This window comes from Hyaena hyaena, unplaced genomic scaffold (assembly GCF_003009895.1).
Source record: "Hyaena hyaena isolate Hyena2069 unplaced genomic scaffold, ASM300989v1 scaffold_970, whole genome shotgun sequence".
NCBI lineage: Eukaryota > Metazoa > Chordata > Mammalia > Carnivora > Hyaenidae > Hyaena > Hyaena hyaena.
The window spans coordinates 371,148-378,449 of NW_024081595.1; the positions used below are offsets into that span (position 1 = coordinate 371,148).

The 7,302-nt window shown below is 35.9% G+C and overlaps 1 long non-coding RNA gene across 1 annotated transcript in view; it reads left to right on the plus strand.

Annotated features, from left to right (window-relative positions):
• Nucleotides 1–1,034: 1,034 nt before the first annotated feature.
• The window catches only part of LOC120223167, a 127,343-nt gene continuing 121,075 nt past the window's right edge, over nt 1,035–7,302 (plus strand). The window contains exons 1-2 of the long non-coding RNA XR_005526215.1: nt 1,035–1,143; nt 5,874–6,031. This is a non-coding gene — a long non-coding RNA (uncharacterized LOC120223167). The remainder of the gene's footprint in view (nt 1,144–5,873; nt 6,032–7,302) is intronic.

A 7,302-nucleotide genomic window follows, 5' to 3' on the forward strand; every position in this document is an offset into this window, starting at 1 on the left:
AGCCTTCATTACTTTGGCAAAACATGGATTTAACACTACTAGTTCAGCACAACTTTATGATACTGCTACTTCATATCATTTGGTTCATTGATTAAGTAGAAAACACTTTGACTTGTTTAACTACATACGTATGAGAAGGATAGTAACTAATCTCTGATTTTAAATATTTCAGGATATGAAAGTATGTCCTCTGTCTTTTTAATTTATAAAGTATAGACTCCACATTCGTTGAACTAAATGCAAAACATAATTCTTACTTGTCATTCCTTTTATTTATTTTCAAGCCCTGAAGACAGCTTTCCATAATTTTAGGTAATAAGTTTATACTGCTAAAAGTAGATAAAATGGTCCTTTATTAATTTTCTACATCTAAGTGCAAGTCTGATTATAGATTATCCAAAGAAGCTCTAGATTTGCATAGAACAGGGGACATCTGTTAATGAAACCAGCGAGTTTCTCGGTTTATAGGTGTAGTAATCCAACTCTGACCTCTCCACAACCACTTATGAGTAAAATATATTGCAAAGGGCTAATCAAACTTGGGTTCAAATTCTTGCTTTTCATTATCAGTGGCTGTCTGATTCAAGCCACTGAATCTATATGATCATTAATTTCCTCATCCACTCAATGGGAATGGTAATTCCTATAAAATCTCTGCATACAAGAAATGTCTGTATTCTGATAGTGTGTCCAGTACTTTATCTATAGAGTGGAACAAAGCCTCTGCCTGTCTTGAGTAATCTTGAGTGACTGACAAGCAAATTTTGACCTGAGAAAGAAATTTGGAATAGAGAATAAAGGATAATTCTTTACCCCTTTGTATCAAGGAGTTCCTATTTCTTGTCTTCTATTCTGAGCAGAAGAGAGATAACCAACACCAATATTATGAAATATTAGGGTAGAATACTTTAGAATCTGGGGATGTCAGGGTAAAATGTGGATTGAAGGCACTGGTGTCTTAAAGACGTTAAGAAACTCACGGCTATGATGTAATCTCACACCTCACCCCCTATCATCTTCTTTTCTTCCAGGTGTTCAACAAAGAAAGACATCCATGAACTTTTCTCATTGCCTGCATGGAGTCAGAGATCACTGGTGGCCTTGATCATACAAGCTTGATGCTACCTTTTAAAAACATAATTGGTAAGCCACTTTTTTTGCACTCCTATATTTACAGAGCCATCATTTTTGTTTTGTATAAACTTGCTAATAAGTAGAATGTTTTGTTAGAAATTTAATTCATTTGTTGTATTTATTGAGTCTAACCCTGTGTTTGCTGCACTGGCATATATCTTACAATATAAGAACTCTCAGTTCACTCCATAGTTGAATATCTTTGTGGTCTGAGTCATGCTGAGAAAGGGAGGGGCATGGTCTATATCATGGTGTAATTCTGATTCCCTTAACAGAGAGAAGCATGGAAAGCTTCATGGAAATGAACGCATGGCATACCACTCTATTATCAAAACATTTCTCGGACGACTAGTGACATTTGTTTGAGAAAGGTAACCAATACCTCAGCAATTCCATCTACTCAGTTTTAGCAAAACTGTTCTTTGGTTCCAGGCCAACTTTTTGCCCAGATCAGAAGGGTGCTGAAGCAGGAAAGTGGGATTAAATGCCCAGGTTAAGACCAAAGAATGTTGGCATTAACAAAGTGTGAATTGGTGTGGATAAATTCCTGGCATTCATGCTCCATTCTAACTGTAACTGAATCACTCCTATCTGGAAATTTGACTTGTGAGCATAAAAACCGAGGAATCTGGCCAGAGCCACTTTTTGGCGTGGGTTTGTCAGAAACACCACAAGCACAGGCTTTTTCACAAGATGGAATTTCATTGTATGGACATCTGGCTGATTTGCTGAAAACATGCATTTGTGGGAAATATATGGGAACATTTCTTTTTGATAAATAAGGAAATACTTCGGTAGAGATTTAGTACTGGATTCCGACTTTGTGTATGTTATTTTCTTTCAGCAATTACAATGTTTCGCTCTTTCTTTGCTTATGTTAAGGGAGAAAGAAGACTCCTGTTTATTGTACAATCACAGTTGTTTTTAGGTTTTAGCAAGCAGTTCTTAGAAAACAAACTAGGAAGCCACATACATTATTTCATTGTGTTTCCAACTGTGCGGAAAATTAGTATTTTGAAACCTCAGTGTATTATATATAAATAAATATACCTCATCCGTCTCACAGGTAACACTGATGTCTCTTTGGATAAATGACTGGATCGGGCAGGAAAGCAATAGACAAAAGACTTGCCTCTGAAAGATTGTTCTATTGTAAGCTTTTCTTTCTCTTTACTAAGGTACTGTTTTAACAAAATATTCCTAATTTAAATTCTGGAATACTCTCTTTTCTGAATTATGAAACTTCTCCAATCCATCTGTGTCTATAGGGAGCAGCGATCCTTCACTATTGTAAGTGATACGGGTTTAAATGTACTGGATTATAAATAGAAAGTGAATTTATGAAATAGAAACAAACCGCAGGTGTCTATTTTCAGGTAGGTTCTTCTAGTTTAATGAAAGCATGAGCTTATGTTGTTCAACATACTATTATGAATAAGGGCAAGCTTAAGCCAGCAGCTCTAAATATAATGTAGTCTGCCCTGTTCGATCTTGAGCCATGGGAGACTTGATGGAGGCTCATTGTTGCCTCTTTGTATACCCAAAGCAATTTCACAGAACCACTGGGCAACCCGTTTCCCAAACCTCCACTTCAGGAGGTCATAAATGGCTAAGCATTTGTGTAGAATAAAAGCTGTTTTATTTTTCTTCAAGTTGATAGGTAGGATACATTAGGGAAAGGCAGAATAATTTTCTCATAAAACCCACGCTTTTCTTTTCTTTTCTTTTCTTTTCTTTTCTTTTCTTTTCTTTTCTTTTCTTTTCTTTTCTTTTCTTTTCTTCCTTTCCTTTCCCTTCCTTTCCTTTCCTTTCCTTTCCTTTCCTTTCCTTTCGTTTCCTTTCCTTTCCTTTCCTTTCCTTTCCTTTCCTTTCCTTTCCTTTCCTTTCCCTCCTTTTCCCTCTCTCCCTTCCTCACTCCCTCCCTCTCTCTCTTCCTTCCTTCCGTCCTTCCTTCTTCTTTCCTCATACTCTCTTCAGTACCATAGTGATTGTACAGATACCTTAAGTAAGACTTGTTGTAACACCGGTGTTGATGTTCCATATTTTTCTTTTGTTACAAAAACCCTAGTTTAATTTTCAACATAATAGAAGTCATTGATTAGAGAGGTTTCTTAAGCATTTAGCTCTCCAAAAAACTTCTGTCATTGTTAGGGAGACAAAAATACAGAAGACTCATGGAGCAGCATTTCCCTAAGCTAATTAACCAACTGACAAGTGTGAATGTGTGCTAGATTAGCTAGCAGTCATGGTAACTGACCACACGTGGTACATACAGTGTATTGGTCATTTTTCCAGGGTCTTCAGATGGCTTAACTCATTTAAATCTACAGAACAGCTACTATTCCTCATCAATTCTCTGATGCATACTTTTTCATCTTTTAATAGTTCTCAAATCGAGATATGTCTTAAAATTGATGCCTCAATGAGCCAGAGGTGGAGATGGAATTTGTTATAACCTGCACATACGAGAACATGAAAATCACCAGCCTTTAAAACATGAGGAATGGATGTCATGAGCTAAGAAGTAAATCCCAGGGACAATAAAGGAGATGCTTTTTAGCTCGTAGGAGCCACATAGTGGGTGGGTGATAGTGGGAGACTGGCAAATTACACATGTTCAGCAGAATCCCTAAACCTGGCATCAGCAGTAGGCAGATTCTATAACTGCACCGTAGGCAAGCCCAGTGCTGATGGGTTTTAGTGGGTTTAGGTGTTTTTACTAAGAAATGCTGTACTGTAACACTTTCAGTGGTTCAAGAGACACTACAATGAAAAACTCAGATGTTAACAAATCTGATTCAAGAACTGATTTGGAAGTTTGAATCTGAATAGGAACAAGGTTTAAGGATATCTAAACCAATTTACGTTACATATATTTGATGTTTATATATGCATGAAAGTGTTTATGATTCAAAATACCTCTGTATAATTAATTCTAGAAGAGGTCATTCAATATGCTCACAAAACATGGGGCGCTTCAGTGGCTCAGTTGGTTCAGCATCAGACTTCGGCTCAGGTCAGATTTCATGGTCCATGAGTTTGAGCCCAACGTCAGCTCAGAGCCTGGAGGATAATACGGATTCTGTGACTCCCTCTCTTTCTCTGCCCCTCTGTTGCTCACAGTCTTTCTCTCTCTGTCTCTAAAAAAAAGCTTAAAGAAGTTCATATGCTCACAAAACAAATTCAGAGCATTAAGAGAGCTTTTTGTCATATTTTAGTTCGCTGTGACTTTTTTCTCAATGTTTCTCCCAGTGGCATTTAAAAAATTTTGTCTTACTATTGAGAGCTTTCTTGATTTGATACCAGCAGTATTATTATCTGTGTTTTATATGGATGAGACAATTATGACACAATAAAGCAGCAGAACTAGTATTTCAATTCTGCCCCTGTCTATAGCATGATACCTTTTCTTTGTGAAATCATTGCAAAAAAAAGGAAAAGTTAAAGCATTTTTAAATAGTTTCTAAGTTTTTTTTTTTTTTTTGAGAGAGAGTGAGTGAGAACAAGAACAAGAGGGAGAGAAGCAGAGAGAGAGGGAGAGAGAGAATCCCAAGCAAGTTCCACACTGTCAGTGCAGAACCCCATGTGGGGATCTAGCTCATGAACCATGAGATCATGACCTGAGCCACTATCAAGAGTCGGCCACTTAACCAGCTGAGCCATCCAACTGCTTTATTATACCATTTGCACTCATGTTGCTACAAGATATTTTCAGAACTCCAGTCTTCCCTATCTTGTATTCCTGCCTCAGACCATGACACTAGATGCTTCTGCCCTCCCAAAGAAGAGAGGCTAAGAAAGAATGTTTTATCCACCCTTCTGTGGTTCCTGCTTCTTCAAGCTCACTGAAGCAAGTTTAGTCATAGAATCCAAGTCAGGACAGGGATCGGAGGGAGCCCACTTTTGCTGCCAGACCAAACTGCACCCTCATCCAGAGCATGTACTACTAAAGCAGCATTGTATTTTAATTCCCCTCTGGCTCCTGTGCAAAAACATCACGAATGGTTGCACAGGTTATGTCTATTCTTAATTGCTTCTGCTCCTCTATCTAGTTTTAATCAGTTTGGAATCTACAGGGGAATGTGGATGAAGAATTAATTTCTTCCAATCTCTTGACATGCTTGCCTTTCTAAACCTATGTCAGAAAAAAAAAAAAAAGCTATTTCATTATATATTCACCAAAAAGAGCAAGTAAAATATCTATATATAAAGGAAAAATAAAACATCTTTCATTTATATCATTCTCATGAAATATGACTCATAGAAAATATGTTAAAATTAAAACCACACTTTGGGATCTTTATATCATATATATGTCAAACATTAGAAGTCACGGCATTTTCTTTGATCTTCAAAAGAAGACATAAAAACAGATTTTTTCTATGCAACAGTTTCGTCTCAGTGTGATATGAAGATGTAATTTCATTCAAATATGTGGTCCAAAGAAAAGCATAAAAGCTGAATGTTTTGTATCTATTAAGTATTTTGCATTAAGCTAATCTAAAACCCCACACTTTTCTTTTTTCTGGGATAGGTTTGCTCCAAACATTTAGAAACAGGTGCCTATAACTTGGTCATGTTTACTTTTGAGTATCGCCTTTCTATCTTTAGCAAATCATCAGAGATCATGCTGTTTTACTTTTTATTTAAAAAAGTCTTTATTATAGTCATTCGGCTATTGGGCAACAAGGTTTATAGAAATATTTACTATGCTATAAGCAATATTATGACTGTTACAGGTTGAAGTTAAAGGAAAGGGTAAATATGCATGGAAACATCAAACTGAGGCATTCATCAGTGCAATCGAAAGCTGGCAAATGGGGCCTGTGTATCCAGGGCCAACGGCCTTGTGGTTTCACAACAAGTGCTGTTTCACGTGTCTTTCCATTATTCTCAGGTGAGAAGAAAATGGTGTTTTCTCATTATGAATTATGTATCAGCCATTTATTAAGTTCCATTTATTAATAGCCGCTTAATAATGCATATTTTCCCTCCATTATTTAAAAAATAAATTCCAGGAGAAAATAATGCCAATGCGGTCTTAGTTTTTTTTTATTTTTTTTATTTTGTTTTATTATTTATTTTTTTATTTATTTTTATTTATTATTTTTATTATTTATTTATTTATAAATAAATTATTTATTTATTAATTATTTATTATTATTATTTATTTGTTTTATTCATGAAAATCATTTAATATACATTGATAAAAATAAATATTAAATGGAGATGATCATTTGGGAAGTACCACTACAGAAAAAAACTGCACCAGGAAGTAAATAGAAAACCTTCTATAAAGCAATCTATACATTTAATGAAACCTATAAAGTATTAAATACAATAGAATTATTAACAGTAAAGTTGAGGCCTTTGTTAAAGGGCCACAGAGACGTATATATCTGATGACAATTTTTTTTTAATGTTTTATTTATTTCTAGAAGAGAGAGAGAGAGACAGCGTGAGTAGGGGAGCTGTCAGAGAGAGAGGGAGTGACAGACTCTGAAACAGGCTCCAAAGCTCTGAGCTGGCAGTCAGCACAGAGCCCGACGCAGGGCTCGAATCCATGAACCGTGAGATCATGACCTAAGCGAAAGTCGGACACTTAACCGACTAAGCTATCCAAGAGCCCCTCTGATGACAATTAAAGGGGAAGGTTACTTGATAAATGTTCGTATTTATGGGAGGACAAATTTCTCAATTGCTATTTCTACAACTGCAACTCTAATATTACATAAATTTTATAATGAAACTGAAATGGTGCATAAGGAAAACTTGAGACTCTTCCCTCCTAAAAAAGTCCCACTATATTCATCAAACACAAAGGAAGCTTATCATGAAAGGATGTAAATTTAAATAATGCAAAACCTAGTGATTTGCTTTTTTTACTATAATTTATTGTCAAACTGGCAAAACCCAATGAGTTGTAAACAAAGATGATGTAATCAGGCCTGCTTTTGCTGATCAATCAAATATACAGTGCAGTCTAGAATGTAACCAGGATTGCATATTCCCCCTCTAATAGTCCTTCCTTTCATCCAGGAATGGGATGGAAGACTAGCCTTTTATTTTTTATTTTTATTTATTTATTTTTTTACAGATAGTTTAGTGTCAAATTAGTTTCCACATAACACTCAGTGCTCATCCCCACAAGTGCCCTCCTCCATGCCC